At 32.3% G+C, this 18,366-nt stretch overlaps 1 long non-coding RNA gene across 22 annotated transcripts; it reads right to left on the reverse strand.

The window, feature by feature from the left end:
• Window positions 1–7: 7 nt before the first annotated feature.
• LOC143249232 (uncharacterized) lies at window positions 8–16,627 on the reverse strand. 22 transcript variants are annotated; one of them, XR_013027673.1, is made up of 7 exons: window positions 16,433–16,604; window positions 14,128–14,234; window positions 11,459–11,602; window positions 10,863–10,968; window positions 4,037–4,104; window positions 3,580–3,644; window positions 8–82 (listed from the first exon to the last, which is right to left on the reverse strand). It is a non-coding gene; the product is annotated as an uncharacterized LOC143249232 (long non-coding RNA). The 22 variants fall into 22 exon arrangements; XR_013027670.1 differs by lacking the exon at window positions 4,037–4,104 and having other exon boundaries at window positions 16,433–16,600; XR_013027678.1 differs by lacking the exons at window positions 8–82; window positions 4,037–4,104 and adding an exon at window positions 15,792–15,855 and having other exon boundaries at window positions 3,335–3,644; window positions 16,433–16,605.
• Between the last annotated feature and the right edge of the window lie 1,739 nt (window positions 16,628–18,366).

Consider the following 18,366-nt stretch of genomic DNA (forward strand, 5'->3'; position numbering starts at 1 on the left):
ATAATTGTGTGGCATGTACAAAGTGAAACGAAATACTCCTCCTTGGTAATGCCCTGCCAGATGAACAGCACTCCAAACCATTCTATTAACACGTTTAAGTAAATAAGGCTTAAAATATATACACATACAATGAAAATAAACTGAGAACAAAACAATCTGGAAAATACATTTTCATTTAACAAAAGAGAGTATCAATCTAATACATAACTCACTATATACATTTAGAAGTTTTGAGGTCAAATTTTTTACAGCACCTTAATTTTGCTTCATAAATCTGTTATCTTTATCTTTCTGTAAACATTACTTGTTATTTGGACTTGTTTACTATAGTTTTGGAAAACCTTTAATAATGTGCTATGAAATAAGATTAACTTAGAAAATCTCATCAGTATGGATTGGGAAAAATAATTAATTAAATGGAAGAAAGCATATGGTTAGTACTAAAGTTCCATCAAACTGGATCCTTGTTACTAGTGGAAAGCCTCAATCCCCAGCATTTGGGCCTCTGTTTTTAACTATTTGTATTAATGGTATTAATAGAGTTACTATTGGTACATTAATAAAGTTTGCTGCTTACATTAAATTCTTTGGTATTTCTAGCCATATTAAGAATGTTGAGGTAAGTACAGTACCACAGAATGACAAAGTTCTGTACTTGCTTTCTCTTGGAGAATAAAAGAGAGGGAGAGAGATAAAGGGAATCTGGATAGTGACAAACCTTTTCATAATGACACTTTTTAAACTCCTATCTGCATATCACTAGGCTACATTCAAAATTTAAGCAACTTTACAATCATATTGTGAAGAAATTATCATCAAGTGTGTTAGTGTTTGATGTTTTACATAATTTTAGTTTTGTTTCTTTATTTCAAAAGAAATATTGAAAGGAATAATGAAACTTCTTACTTTTGTATTATGTGACAAACTATGAGCAATGCTAAATGTGGCAAAGTATAGTTTGAAGCATAAATAGGTAGTCATGTGTCTGCAAGTCTAGACAGTAATTTAGTTTGTGTACTCATTTGAAAAGTATGTTTCAAAGATAAAATACAGACTAAATTTTGTCTACCTCTCACAGGTGCAAGCCCCATCTTCCACAGTTCACCTGTTTAGTTGATGTGCTCTTTTGAAAAGTATGTTTCAAAGATGAAACACAGACAACATTCTGTCAAGCCCTGACAGGTGCAACTCCCACCTTACACAGTTAACCTTTTAGAAGTTAAACATACTTTTAACATGTACATGTTTACAACTGTTAGAAACAATTAATCTCAAACTATAACAACAGTTATTTGAAATTAGCACCAAACTGTTGTCCTCAAGTAAATGTAACTGTTTATACTAGTATTGGTTACTTTGTTCACAGCAGCACTTCATTTGTTTCTTACATAAATGTTATAGAGAGACACTTAAGTTGTATGTACATTTTTATATTTTAGTTAATTATGTATTCTGTTTTAAAATTCACATTTGAAAGGTTTAATAACTGCTACAAAATAACCAAACTTTGCCCTTGCTCTACATGTCTTACAGTACAAAATAGTGTATTAAATTATTTTTGTCAAAAATAAAGGAATCTCTGCTGTTCATACCATTCTATTGCCTGCTGATTCCTGTTGACATGTGATGTATATAATCAACAGTAAGGAACAGGAAAGGAAAATGAAACATTTAAATTGAACTATAACTGAAAACAGATATGAAATTATATATATGATCCAAGGAAGATATTTTGAGATGAATTATTCAACAGAGTTAAAATGAAAAAACACATTTCTATTTCTTAATTTTAAGCATTTCATTGAACTATAAATGAATTATAATTTAAAACTTAAAATATTCTTAAATCAAAAAAGTATTTCCAATAGTACTTACCCTCTACTTACATTTACAACTATTACTCAACTGCCAGGATAACACTGGCTCTCAATGGAGAGGAAGAGAGGGAGGAGTGTGTGAGAGGGGTAAGTGTTAGTGGAAATACATTCCTAATTTAACAAAATGTTAATTTCAAAAAATACTCACCCCCTCTTACACTTATAGTTAAAATCCCACATTGATAAAGTGAAGGGACTGATGAAAGCATCATCTGTATAGATCATAACTGAGTCAATGGATAATTCACACCCTAGTGCACTACATTCAGAATAGACATGTTCTTCATATATGGGTGGAAATGTTACCTAATTTATCAACACTACAAGCCAGACCCAAAGAAAGTAGCCAAGATTTCTCCACTCTAAATTGGAATTAAAAAGCCATATTCCTTATATCTCACACTGTTGGTTAGGACAAGCAGACTGTAAACTACATATATAGATATGCTCCCTCCCTTTACCATCTCATAGAGATATGTTATGATATCATCAACAGTGGACTACAGAAAGAATTTCATCATCTTTGTTGACACATCAAAATCTATGATGAAGCCACCAGAAACAAAACAGTAGACAAAAGGCATGTGGAATATTTAAATATGGTAAGTGGAGATTTGAGGAATCTTTCCCTAACTTTCTCATCATATTGAGGACATTCCTTTTCACTAAGTGTGTGAGCAATACAACATATAAATAGCTTTTCCAAACTGAAATTAAGACTTACTTGAGATCCACAATAAGCCAATTAATGCTCAATAACCTAGCCATCCTCTCCATCAAACATGAACTAGCTGATCCAATTAACTCCAAAGCTGTGATAGAGAAGTCTGGCTCATTAAAGGCTAGGAAGATGTGATCCATCTCATCAGAACAACAACTGGATGCTTGGCAGGACAAGTGTGACTGTTCAACTGCAAATATCTTATATCAGATTTGTAATAAAGTTATTTCATTAGGCTTGGTGTTTAATTTAGTACACAAGTCCTCAGGAATGGCACTCTGAAATCTTGCCCAGACTGATATTTTCCCTCACTTCCACTGGGTAGGAATATCTTTAGTAAAAGCACTTTTATTTTTCTGATACAGCAACTGGCCTTTGGAATGAATTGTTTTCAGATGTAATAGATGTAGTAAATTTAATGGAGTTTAAGAAAAGACTTGGCAAGTATTTTAAAAACTTGTAGTTTCACCTAAAATTACTTTAATGGATGGGATAGCCTGAAAGAGCTGACAGGTCCCTTGCTGTCCTTAAATTTTATGTTAATGTAACAAATTAAATGTTCTTTGTTTTCAATACAATAATGCAGAATTCTATTCATTTTCATGGAAATAAATACATGTACAATTTTATAATTAAAATGTAAGATAAGCCCAAATGATATTTTCATTATTAGTTTTCTTTTTGTGAAAAACTAAGCATACAAACATATTGTTTAACTGTAGCTATGCTACAAATACTCACTGATTCTTACAAAACTAACCATGGGTAAAGCAATGACATATTTTATAAAGCTTTTCTATTTCTGTAACAGCTTTGAACTAGTATTTCATTTTTGTAGTAACTTCTGAAATAAATAGTGATAATTTTATCACAATAAACTCAAACAAATCTGCTCAAACACCACAATTTCCTATGTTAAAAATGATACACTACATTTGTATTAAAGTAAAAGTGATGTTTAAAATACAGAGGCTAACTTACTCAGTGGTGAACCAGCTGATGGAACAACATATACCCCAGGTAACCTTTGTCTCTGAAGCATCACACTGTAAGAAAAGGGAAAAGTTGCATTAATATTATTGCATTACCACTTGAATAATATTTTTAATATAATTTGGTTGAATTATTTTGAAATGCGCATAATCTCTTGAAATTCAACCACTTTATGTCTTTCAGGTGTGCATATGTATATAGCCACTGTACCTGTTCATTAAATGAATGAAACAAAAACTTGTATCTACCAAAAGATTGAAAATTGTGCCTTATTTTTCTTTCTTAAACATAATAACATTAAAAATGCAATAACAATATATAACAGTACCAATACTGAAAAGAAAGACACCATTTATAAAAATTATATCAGTGGTGACATGGTCATTCTAATGCTGAAGGATACTCAACATTGATAGTTTTTCCAAATTTAGAAAAGGGGACTAACCCTCTCCCATGACCTTCCTCAAGTCACTGTGCTAAGTTTGGTGCTGACTGATCAAGAAATATGGAAATCTAAAAGGAATAGATACACATGCATATTGACATTTACTGATATATGTTATATAGAACATTCTTTATAGGACATACAGAAGTTCTTTACTTAGTAAATAAAATTAATGAGTAAGTGGTTTGAAAGATGACATTTTCCTAAGCTGAAAATGTATTTCTAATAATACCTCCTCTGATAATATCCATATTTCTCAGTCTCCAGCATTTCCACTGTTTGCCCATCTTAGCTTAATATTAAAAAAATTTGCTCTAGCCTTTTATACCCCACTCAAATGCTTTAGGTGAATTCAAATTTTCAAACTTCTTCTATTTAGGTACAATATATGAACACCTTATTCAAGACATAAAATGGCTTTTAGTGGGGAGGTAGGATGGAATAGTGTCAGCAGAGGAAAGTGTTATTAAAAATATATTTTCAGTGTAAGAAAATGTTAGCTTTCAAAACATACTAAGCATCCACTTATGTATGGCTAAAATTCTACATTGAGGCTGGTGTAGGCATTATCCATACAGAAAACATCTGTACAGAACAAGAGTGTACCACAATAAAAATTGGTATAAGAGTGGGAGAACTGCACTACATCCAGAACAGATATGTTCTTCACCTGTAACTTTGCTCTGACATCAAAGGTGGAATAGAACATGGGTAAGTGTCAGTTGAGATCAGACCTGACAAGACAGCTGAAATTCCACAACTTGGGACTGGAACTAAAAGAGTTGTGGCACCTATGTACCACGTTTTGATGGTAACAAAAAATTGGCTACTAATGTACACGTTAGTGGTACATATATACACACACACACACACTTAGTTTTGATTGTATTCCAACCTGTAGCCAGAGTATGATACACTTCACCACACTGGAATCATCATGATGAAAATGTAAACAGTACCTAAATAGACAAACTTTCTCCTCCACTTGAAAAAGTCCAAAAGGCAACACACTAGGCACAGAATGATGGGATTGTGTACACCATACTCAACCAAAGGAACAGAACTCATCCAGTCTGGAATTATGAACACTCATCCTTACTCCTCAACCATATGGAGAAGGAGTATTTCACTTGACCCAGAATTATGGAGAAGACGTAGAACCTGCACTCAACCAATGGCCTAGGATGAAACCATTTTGCATTTGGAATTTTGAGGAGATAGCTGACCTCCTTTCGTGAACATTGTACAAAACCAACACTGATCAAAAAGAAGAGCCACACAATCCTCAACTGGATAACATCATGTCAAACTTCAGCTGAAATTACAAGTATGCTCAAAAGCAAGAAGGTGTCACTCCTACTAACATCTGGGAAAAACATCCAGAGACCCAAAAAGAAGGGCCCCAACTTCACCCTCTTCTCCAAGACTGGAGGAACACACTCAAACACCCTGGATGAAAAAAAAACAACAATGTCCATCACCCCAGCAACTCAAAACTGGGGGTTCTCAAGCTCCTTTAGTAGTCTGGTGAGTAATACGTGTCAGAAAATCCTGAGAAACAGTGCAACAGGCAAACCAATTATAAACCATGGAGCTGAGCCTTGAATACAGGACCATAGTCCATGTATAGAAAAGGTACAGCAGTGATAGTGCCAGAGCAGACAGATTTAGCTGCAGTGTCTGCAAGCTCATTCCCACAAATGGCAACGTGGATTGGTATCTAGACAAACTGGATCAAATCAGTTTTGAATATCGGCGAGAACAGGGTATAAACTTACGTGAAATTGTTCCAGGGCCAGTAGAGAACTAAGCAAGTGAGTATAAACAGTGCAATTTGAGTACTGCTTATCTTCTATGTGATCCAGGGCAAGAGAAATTTCATACAGTTCAGCAGTGAACACAGAAGCTGTAGAGGGGATTCTGTGCACAACCACTGAACCACAACAAACTATGGCAGAGCCCACAGAGTCACCTGATTTTGAACCATTTGTATAAATAGGAAGGGAAGGATGGTTTGAAAGATGTTCAGCAAATAACAGACAGTATTTCCAATAGGGAGTATCTGCATTTCTCAGATAGGTCACATTTGTGGTCTGTAATAAAACATGGGATGGGCTGACTGGTGGGTACAGTAATGCTATCCAAGGACAAGCCCAATTCACTCAACTGCTCTTGAATAACAAGGCCAAAAGGAGCAATGGCAGATTGCCTGTTTTGAAAAAGCATGGCCCATCAAGGAAAAACAAAAAACACAACCCCAGGTGGGATGCTTTGGTGAGGAATGAAGTTTCAAAGCACACAGTAGACAGTTGCAAATGGCAGAGGTGCAAAGGACGTTCATGAGACTTTGTGTGTAAGTTCTGAACTGGGAAGTTCAGAAAGCCCCAATACAAAGCCAAAGTCCCTGTTGATGAATGGGGTTCAGCATTTTAAGACCAAGGTCCTGGCAGAGCCATAGATCAGTGATCCATAGTCTAGTTTCATTCGAATAAGAGAACAATATATCTTAAGCATAGAACATCAATCTGCTCCCAAAATGGTGGAAAAAATGACAAGGAGGATGCTCAGTGCTCTTGTACATTCGACCCGTAGTTGCTTGATGTGTGGTATAAAAGTCAGCTTACGGGCAAAGATAAATTCCAAGAACTTTGATTCAGGGACCAGAGGTAGCACAACTTCACCGATATGGAGTTAGGATCAGGGTGAATACCTCGTTGGTGATAAAAGTGCAAGCAAACAATTGTAGAGACAGAAAAGGTAAAACTGTTTGCTGTGGTCTACTTCAATATATGATTAAAGGCAGTCTGTAGCTGCTGCTCAATATAACACATGTTCAATGCTGACATGGGATGTGAAAGTTGTTGACATAGGGCCAGTTTACAACAGTAAGAGGGAGTTGTTCTGTGATAGCATTAATCTTTATAATGAAAAGTGTGACACTCAAAACACAGCCTTGAGGGACTCCAAGTTCCTGTAGAAAAGGACAGGAAAGTGCTGAACCCACACAAACTTGGAATCGCCTGCCCATTAAAAATTTTAAAATAAATATTGGCAAATGGTCACGTAACCCATATAAATGGAGGTCTTGCAAAATACCATTCCTCCATGTTGTATCATAAGTCTTCTCAAGGTCAAAGAATATTGATACAAGATGTCGTTTGAGAAAAACTTCTCTGGTTGAGGGTTGAAGCGAATCAGGTGGTCCACGGTGTAGCATTGTCATCAAAACCCACGCTGGGTGGGCGAGAACAGGCTGTTTACTTTGAGGAAACAAACAAGATGAGAATTAACAATCCTCTCTAAGATTTTGTATAGACAGCTTGTTAAAGCAACTGGATGGTAATTTGAAGGATTCTTAGGATCCTTCTCAGGTTTAGAGTAAGGTAGGAAAATATCCTAGTGCCAGGCATCAGGAAAACATTTTCCTGACAGATCTAGTTAAAAACAATCAGAAGAATAGCAAGAGATGCAGGAGATGAATGGCACAGCATTTAAAAGTGTATACCATTAGGTCCGACCAACAAAGGGCCAGTTTGAGTTCCACAAGTGTAAAGGAACGATTATAGTCATAGAGACAATCAGCCTGAAAGAAAAGAGGTAATTATTCTGCCGGAGTCTAGTACGTCAATGAGTTAGTACAAGCCACATAACACTTGAAGGTTCTACAGGACATACCAACAGATCAGGATTGGGGATGTCATAAAGGTGAGAAATGGCTGGCAAATGGATTGGTAAGAAGGCTCCTCCTTTCCTGATTGCATGAGTCTTGGGAAGAAAAGGCCTATCAGGGTAAAGCAGGACAAATGGGCAATGATAACTAGTCCTATGCACATCAATTGCAAACAACACTGACCAACAACAAAAACAGTATTTAAGAGAACGATGAAGAAAAGAACAAGGAACTAAGGCCTCAAAAGGAGGATGAGACATGAAAACAACTGTAAAATCCCAATTTGGTAACTTGAAAAGTTTGCTTTAGCTAAAGAATACAAAAGGATTCTAGCAGACCATATAGAACTGGGGATTCAAAATCCTTCCAATATTTGGAATGCCTAAAAATAGTGGATAAAGATGCCTTATATAAAGCCATTGTAGACAAAGCAAGACCCTTCTCAAATACCCATGTCACAAAACAGGATATGGTAAATACTTTGGAATGAAGAGGGTTTAAATACCTCTCAATACACAACTGACAATAAATATTTCACTTTTGTTGATAAATGATCATGACTGGCCTACAGAGAGATTTAATTAAATACAAAGGAACAGGAACACAATTTCCAAATTAGAAGATGGAGTTTCCATATGTCTGGGTGGAGAATGTCTGATCAAGGTTGCCTCAGCAAAGACTGAGAATATGAAAGAAATAAAGGTGGACACTCCTGCAGGTAGTGAAAAAGCAGAAATTATGCTTGAGTTGGCCAATATGGTGTAACCAAGAGAACTCAACAGGGAATAGAACAAACCATAATTAGAACCTGAATAAACAGCCAAACTGGGAGAAAATGCATACAGATATGAATCTGTCCAGTGCTAAATGAACACATTTACTGCAATGCTTGAGAATAAGGTATTGAAGATCAAAACAACTGCAGTGTAGGATTCCAATGATTCACAAAGGCATTCATCATTGGAGATCCAAAATGTGAGCAAATCCACTTATAAACCTTATGATGTAGCATCAGTCATGCTGGAAAATTCAGTTGGGTTAAGACAAGTGATCTGAAATTAAATTTAACCCCTTTGGAACATGACATACTTAATGACTCATTGGATAAGAATATGCACAGTACAGAAGGTCCAAGGTATGAAAACAAAGGTCTTGAGAATGTGTACTTCCTTGAAGAGAAATCTGAGATACCACCATGGAATTGTCAGAATGTATCATATCAATTTTTCCCTTCAAGGAAAACATGCTTTGAACCATTGCCCAGCGTACTGCATGAAGTTTAAGAACATTGATGTGAAGGATAGATTTATCTTCCATCCAAGTACCCTGGAGCTCCTAACCTTGAAGATAAGCACACCATACCTAAAAAGATGTCTGAACAAATGGATCTTGGGATGAGGTGGTGGAATAAAAGTGTTGTTCTGATCCAATCACTATTTCACAAATGACAATGTTGCTCCTATGCAAGGAGACAGCTCATCCAAAGGATCAGGATGCATGATCTACTGATTCCACAGTGATTAGTAAAGGGACATCATATGCATTCATCCCAAAGGAAAGATAGGCTCAATGGATGCTCACATCAAAAAAAAAAAAAAGATAACCAAGAGAAGTAAAAACCTGACAGCTCTTTCCATGGCTTGAAGCCTTATGTATGGTGGTTGAACACATCTTAAGAGAGTATTGAAAAATACACACAGATGAATGAGATATTGTACTGGTGACAAAATATATTTATTCAGTGTGATAACGAAGCCCAATTTTGTGGCTTCTGAAAGGAGAATCTGAGAGTGTTGTTCTACTAATTGATAAGAAGGAGCAAGTTTTCCATATAATGATGTATGCACAGATCCATGTAATTCAGGTTATGAGAAAAACTTCAAAACTTTGAAGAAGACACAAGATGCTGATATAAAACCAAAAGGTAAAGCTCTGAACTGCAACGCTCCCCAAAACCTCACAAAAATCCAAGAAAACAACTGAAGAAAAGAGGCTGGAGGTGGCTTATCAAAATGTTTCTCTGTTTAGGTCAATTTAGTAAAAGGAACAGCCAGAAAAGAAAGTCTAAATTCTCCTCAATGATTTGCAAAAGCCACCTCAGAATCCTCTGAAGAGATACCCTTGGTTCGCATCACAACAGATCATATCATGGACATGTTTGAATGAGACTGACCCATCCCATCAGGTGACAAACACTAGATATGAGAGGCAGAAGAGGAGAGGTTTGCTTGAGCTCTGCAATAAGAACTGTAACTTGAGAATTTATACTTATCAGTAAGATTTTTTCATTTTTATGTAATATATAAATATAAACAAAAAGATTGAGATTTTGCCTAAGGTACTTCAGTGGAGTACAAAAGACTGAAACAAGCATTCTAAATGCTTAGATAGGCAAAGAGTCAAAGTCTTAGAGATTGAGAAATGGCTGTATTATCAACAGATTTAAGTATGATTTGGAAACAATTTTCTTAGTAAAAGTAACTAGTGGTTTAGCTTCTCAGTTCAGTAAATACATCTTTTGATTCTTACTTCAGTGAACAGGATACTAGTTACTGCAACACCTGCAAAAGTAGTAGTGATATTAAAAATCACAACTCTTGTTTTATTGGCTTATTGACAAGCCTTATTTGAAAAAGGAATGAAGTTGGGCAAAACATTTTCATTGTAGAAGCTACTGCAGTTACCATGTACCACAGTTAATAAAAACATGGGGTTTCATGTCTAGAGAAATGCTGACAGGAATTATGATTTGTTTTATAATAAAAATTGCTAATAGCAATAAAATCATTATGTAGTAACACACAAGGACAAATTTCATGTTATAATACATCACTAAGGTCTTTCAAACAAAACAATATATGATTCATGTGAGAAATAACTTAGTGAATTTATTATAGCCTTAGCATCAATAAACAGAGAAGTAATGTACATGTACAATTATTAAAACTGATTATGGATAAAGCTTTTTCACTGAATCTTTTATAAAGCACTCTTCAACATTCTCAACACCCACAACAACTCATGAAGTTAATAAAGGAAATGATAGATTAATTTTGAATAAAAATCAAGATATCTTGAAATTTAATGAACTGTAAACCATGGTCTGTCAACATATAGTTTTAAAGAAGCAACTGTAAATTAATTAAACAAACTTACTGCTCTGTCATCAAAGAGTATTACACAAAGAATGGTGCATAACTTGGGTCATTTCATGGGCTACTTTTCTGGCCAACCACATTCACAGACAATCCATACAATGGAACTAAACACAAAATAAAACCTGAAATTTTATATTTTACACAAGTTTAGTTTTAGTAGAAATATATATTAAAACAAATACACAAAATAAATAAAATCATTAAAATATTTTAGTTTAAGTAAAATAAAAAGTGACTGACAAAGTAGTTGTAACAATATTATACTTGATGCTTAGAAATGATTACCCAAAAATTTAACTGAAGTCTTGAGTACTGAAGAAATAAAATATTTGACACTTAGAACAAAGATTTATTCAAAACTTTTTCTTTAGCTTTTGATAAATCAAGAAAGTGTTGCCTGAGGGGTGGAGAGATGCTTACGTTTATTTTATTTTTAAAGGGCATATTAAGAGTTAGAGAAATTATATGTCAGTTAATCTTACTTGCACAGTGAAAAAAAATCTAGGTCTGGTAAAAGAAGATTTACAAAGTAATTGAGAGAAAAATTATGTCATAAAAGAAATTAAATATCCTTTCACCAACGGAGAATCTTACTTATCTGTTACAAAAGAAAGATTGTAGACTCGATGAACTTGGGTTCTCATTAAGCTTTTGATAAGGTGCCACAAAAAAGAATAGCAAGGTAAATCACACCAGTAGGAGTTAGGTAAAGACTGGACAGTGGGATTTATAGAGTAGCTGGAAGAAAAAAAGAAGAAAAAAGCAGCAAACATTTGCTACAAAGTCTAACCAATCTAACAGACCCTTGTTTTTAGTGGAGAAACTCGGGGGATCAGTGGTATGATACTGATGTAAAGAACTAATAAATTAGTCAAGTTTGCCAATGACAAACTAATTATTCTAGCTGTATTCATTATGTTGAGGGTCACATTTTAAATAGGACAAACATTTGGTAAATTATTTTTAACTATATTAAGTGAAATAATTATTATAACTTGTATTATGCATTTGATATAGATGGTTTTAGATGTGGCAGATAAGTCATTTAACCCTTTCATGACAGATCAAAGACCATATAAAAGTTTGTTATGTTGCATTAAAAATTTTATTGTACTATTTTATGAATTTACATCAGTAAGTTTGGAATCAAACTGAAGGTTATAATTCAAACTTTAATATAATATATGAGTTAATTTCTAATTTAAAAGTAAATATTCAAAGAACACATCCAAATATAGATATTAGTGAGTCGCATGATATGTTAAATGTAGCATTGTTTAAAATTTGATGTTTGTGATGTCAACGTACCAAATCTAGTTTTGTACAAATTTAAGAACTCAAATTACAAACATTATCAAGTTATAATATCAAATAAGAACCTCATATCTTTTTTATTTTACAGAGATATAGCTTTTATACTGAATCAAACATTGTTCACCTCTTTCCATTTTTGGAAATGGTTCCTTATATACAATTACTTCAATATATGACATGAATAATCAATAAACAGCTTAAAATATCCCCAGAGTGGTTTTACCTGCTATTTTAATCTTTGAAAAGGCTTCCACATTCCTTCAATTCAAGATTTAAAGGTTGCATCTTTAGCCTACTTGAAGTTTCATTTAGTTTTTTTTAAATCTAAATATATTTTATAAACTAAGATTAATAAATTATAGTGGAATTGAATGGTATCATTTTGGTTATTTCTGATTTTTTGGTTATTCAAATGTATATGTAAAACCTAAAAGAATTTTAAAAAAATTGTTTGATATCCTCTAGTACAAAATTTTAAAAGGCTTAGCAACTTGTGTCCAGCAGCAACTAAGTCCAAAGTTCATAGCCAAAAGAAATAATTGTTTCCTTTACTTCTTGATTTATCATTTTATATGTTAAGAAAAATAAGTTTAATAATTTATTTCTAAATTGGAAAAATCAATATACATATATATATTGTATAATAATTGAAATATGACTATATATCACAAAATACTAGTCCACTAAAACACAGCCAAGACAGGGAAAATTAAAGATCAGTTATATTTTACTGGATATAAGTGCATGTGCCCTACATCAATGAAAGATTTGTTATGCAATTAGACATGACTGTAAGGTCCATATAATAAAAAAAATTATATGAAAATATATACCATCATGAGACTTAAGCTACTTAAACATTTGTACTTTCATTTTATAATATGTAGTCATTCTAGCACAAAAAAGCATAATTTATATTTCTTAATTTTTTTATGATGTTTACGAGGTTGGTCAAGTGACTGACCCTACATAGTTTGAGTAAAGAAACTTAAAAATATAAAGTCTTACATCTGATTTTTTTATATAGCATAATTGTAATGTTTACTAAAAGTCTACCAAAGTTTGTGAAGATACACATACTGTATCAAAAGTTATAATGCAAATACTTAATGCATGCAAATGTGTAGACAAACTCATATATCATACACCAAACCCACAGCAAAAGGGTTAAGACAACTAATAGCACATACTCATTACAAGTCAAAACAGGCATTCCTTTTCAAGATAAATAACTATATAGTTGTCACTTGGAATACTGTTTACTGTTTTAGTGTGAAATACACATGCTGCTTATAAAAAAACAAGAAAAGTGTGGCTGAAAGTACCAACTCAGGATGAATCACAAAGAGCACAATAAATACATTTAAAGAAGAGCATTACTGCTGTGACAGGAGAAAGATGACCAAGAGGGGTGGTTAAATAGGATGACATGAAATAAAAAACATCATACAAGAAAGAGATTTGCTTAAAATGTATGAACTAAGAGCAACAAATTCTGTAAAAATATTAAAAGCAAAATGTTACGATGGGAGTGGGGTATCAAATTTGAGAGATGACACAAGAAGACTCATTACTATTGTTTGTTAGTTTTTAAATTTTATTTCTTCTTAAATATTTACGAATAGATTTAAGTGACATCTCTCAACCTGAACAGCTGTTAGATGCAGTGGTCTAGAACAGTGAATAATGCAAAGCCTATTCAAGCATATTATTTTTGTAATACAATTATTACTTCATGATTAAATATACACCTTAGTCTACAAATGTATGAAAAAATAATTAAATTTCTATTTAGGATACCTTTTTAATTTCTATTTAGGATACATTTTTAATTGTTATTCTTATTTTAACATGAATCCTTGAGAAAAAAAATTTCATAATTATAAAATTTCAAGTTGCATTACTAATTAAAAAATTTTTTAACTCATTTCTTTTTAAATTATTCTTACTTTTTCAATATAAATACAGTATCCTAGCCTGTATTTTTTTGGGTCTACATTTGCCTTAAGTCTCCTAGGCTGCAGTTCTGTCTTCCCTCCCATTATTCTGCCACTGACTAGATAGAAACAAAATCAAATTAATTTTGACCTTACAAGGAATTGGAAAGAATGATACTTCTCTTGGACTAGATATTACTTCAGTGCTTTGAAGAAGGTTACAGACCAAACATGAGCAACTTGCTACTATTTCTTGTAAATTCAGGAACAATGAACAGGTTTCAGAAGACAAGTCTGCTAATGTTTCCTTTTTTTAAAGTGATAAGAAAAACTGTTCATATAAGTATAGGTCTGTTAGCATTACATCTGTGATGGATAGTTTTTAAAAGATTTGTAGTAAATTATTTCATCAAAGTTTAACAAATTTGGGTATTCACTAGGGGATAATTTTTTGGCATTCATTAAAATAGTTGAGGGTGTAGAATGTGTATATTGATTTTCAGAGATTATACAAAACTTGTTAAAAAATATGTGGGAGATAAGTTGGTTTACCTAATAGAAAAGCTTTTAGATGGAAGAATATATATGGTTGTTATAAACAAAATTTAGACAACTTGAATTAATGTCACCATTGGCATACCTCTGGGTATAGTATCAGAGTCTTTACCAATTTTGAATTACATCAAAGTGACACGGACAAAGAAATAATTGACAAATTTCTCTAGGTCTTGGATGTTGTAAGAAAGATGCTTCTGATTTACAAAATTATTTAGATTATTTGGTGTTTTGGGTAAATATACTGCTAGCAATGGATTCATGATGGTTTAATAATGAAGATAAGGCAGTTGATAGAACAGAAAAAATTTTATTTAGAAGTTTGAATGTTTTGAAATAACTTGTTTCATCATCAACAAAATTTGAAAATTGTGTTCCTGAAATTATATCATCATTAATTTATTTAGTTAAGAAAAGCAGTTAAAGGACTGATAAACCAATGTTTATACATATAAAACAACTTTAGGTCAAAAGAACTTTGTCAATCATTAAGGTGATCTTCAGCTATATGGTAAACTTTTTTAAAAACAATAGAATTCAGGGTCTAAAGATCCTGCTGTGATGACAGAGAAATTCTTAAATGATACATCATGACTTGTAGTTTGAGAATGTACATCACTGGTTTAAGTAGTGGATAACTGGTTCTTTAAGATACTCCCAATTGTTCACAGACTAAGTTTTTAACTGGTACATTTCATTTTCATTTTGCATAACAAAAGAACCTTGATGATTCACAAAGTTTTAACCCTAAAATTATTCTAAATTTTCACACATAACTCAGCTGTAAAATTATGTTTATAGTTTTATACAAGTTATTTCAAATTGTTCAAACTTGTAAATAAAATGTAGTACATATTTTTTCAACCATTTTCATCTTCATTAATAAATAAATTGATTGTTTGTTGCACTTCCTACATAGCTAACAGGCATATAAATGGCAGATCATGTTTAATTATCATAAAAGCAATATAATGCTTTTGGATTATCACAAGTTAAATTTTATATGACTAACACTTCAGATTATATCGAGGTTGAAATATAGAATGTAAGCCTAAAAAAATTGTAATTTCATAGTACTTGTTTGGTCTTATTTGAAATATGCAAAGTCTTGAACATCTTACCTCAGGAAAGACACTAAATAGTTAGAAAAGGTCCAGAGAATGGTTACTAGCATTAGAGTGATACCTAGGATGGGAACTTTGTTATAGAAAAACAAGATCTCCATTTTTTTTTCTAGATGAAACGAACAGTGTGGAAGTATAATTTTTTTCATATTTTATTGTAAGAATGGTAAGACTGTAACACTGATACAAATTTGGTAGATTATGACTCTTCTTCAATTAAAATAATTTTTGGGTTATCACACGTTAAATTTTATATGATTATGACTATGACCAGTAAGGTGTTTGGCCTTTTAAATAATGAAAATAAGTGGTTTTTATTTATTTTTTTAAATAGTTTTATCGTCTAAGTAGATCACCAAGTTCCATGTTGCCCTTAAATTTTACATTATAGTTTTATATCTACGATGGAAACAGGAAAGGCTTGTAATTAATAACGTTAGAATTTATAATAATATATGCTTTTACCAAAACTAACGGTAGTTATTAATATTAGGGCAATTCGTTTGGTTTCCTTTCCACTTACTTTAGCCTAATACGTTAAGTAGCTTAGTTATTTTCATTAGTAAAGTTTCTCAGTTAATCAACTGTCTAAAAATTGTGTAATATACAATGGCATTCTAGCTCCACTTTCCTCTTACCTTTCTATAATATTTTCCAAGAAAACTTTCGAGTTAAAAATATAAAAAGGATCATACCACACCATCATTTTAATACCAAACAGCATCTAAATAGTGAATTATAATAGTATCCGCTAGAGGGATTGTTTTGCATAAATATAATTTCTAATATTTTATCTTCCAGCATACCAGTGACACAACAGCATGTCTGCAGAATTACAGCGCTAGAAACCGAGTTTCGATACATATGATAGGCAAAGCACGCACATAGCTTATAGCGTAGCTTTGTATATAACTTCAAACAAACAAACTGTCTTGGTAACTGCGAAAGAAACTGAAAAAAAAATTGACACTATATTACCATTATATATTCCTATTTAATACCTGTAACGTGAAAGTAAATTTTGTTCTAGCAAAATTCAATAAATAAAATGTGCCATAAACTGACATTAGAGTAATGCATATGTTGCTGTGTTTTCGTTTTCAAAGATTTACAGGTATCTCACATTTTCAGTTAAAGACAGAGAACAAAACAAGACCCCGAAGAATCAAGGTTTTGTGAGAGGAATAGAGTACATAAAACAATAAACAACAACAAAAATATTCCCAAAAAAGAGACTGAGGAACATGCAGTGGAACATCAATATTTATATGAAAGTTTTTTTATTTTCAGTAAGATAAACTTTAACCCTTCTTTTCTTAAAATAATGTGAATTTAAACAAAATTTGGTCAATTCTTCCAAACAGAATTATTACACTCATTCTCCAGTAAGGGTGAAATATATATACAGGTACATGTTTTTTAAATCTATAGTGTTATACAGATTTTAAAACTGTTTTGTTTATTTGGTTTGCATGCAGTTTTAGCGTAAACTTGTAGTTCAGAAAGTCATTAAGAATGGTTCGTTGTAGTTGTTTTGATTTTTAGTCTCTATATTAGAGACAGTCAATCAATTTATTTTGCCGAAGACGATTTTCCAGTAATATATAATATAACAGTTGAAGCAGCTACTGATTGTAATGTTTTCTGCTGACCAAGTTCAAGGTATTTAAACAGAACAGCCACTCAATACTTTGAGAGAACAAATTCCACAAGGTAACGCTGTCGATTGGACAAAGAAACAAAGTTTAACGTTTTCAATTCACGCACAGCTTGTTTTTAATTCACTTCCACTTGGAGTTCTTTGAATATAGCCTTAACTGAAAATCGTTATTTTTAGTTTTATTGAAATTAATTGTGACAGAGTGAAAGCTGTGTGACAAAACTAAACCAAATATAATTTTAATGTGATTCTGTATCTGTAAGCACATATATTCCGTTTTTATTTCTCTCATAATCAATATTGTATCAGTGTTTACTAATTTTATTAAGTTTTGTGAGTTAACTCATACTAGAAAATGTAGTTACCAGATTTATAATTATTCTTCTTATTTTCTATTTGAATCTGCAGTTATTAGCAATCTAGCTTTATGACGCTTGTCGAAAAGTTAGTTTTTATCAGAAAATACTATAAACATATTATAATAAGTAAATATCCTTTCTTACTTATCTACAGCCATGCAAAAATCATTTTCTTTAATTACAACATTTAATGGATAGAGGCATGAGTTGCAGCCTTATTTTGTTTATATTATTATATGCAAAAATATAAATAAACAAAAAGTATACATTATATCTAATATATGTTTAGAAAATGTGTTGTAACGGATTTACTAATATATAAGTATTTTAATATCGACGTTTGTTTCAGTTAAATACATATTTACAAATCCATGTAACTTATACTGTTAAATGTGTATTGCTAAATTTCAGCTTATTCTCTAAGTTTAGCGCAGTTAACTCTCGAGTGGTTTTGCGCGAAATTCAAAATTTTACTTTCAAAATAAAACAATTTTAAATAATTTCCACCCTTTCCTCGTATGATAACTCATATTCCAGGCACTAATCTAGTAAA

The sequence above is a fragment of the Tachypleus tridentatus genome, chromosome 4 (assembly GCF_004210375.1).
Source record: "Tachypleus tridentatus isolate NWPU-2018 chromosome 4, ASM421037v1, whole genome shotgun sequence".
NCBI classification, from domain to species: domain Eukaryota; kingdom Metazoa; phylum Arthropoda; class Merostomata; order Xiphosura; family Limulidae; genus Tachypleus; species Tachypleus tridentatus.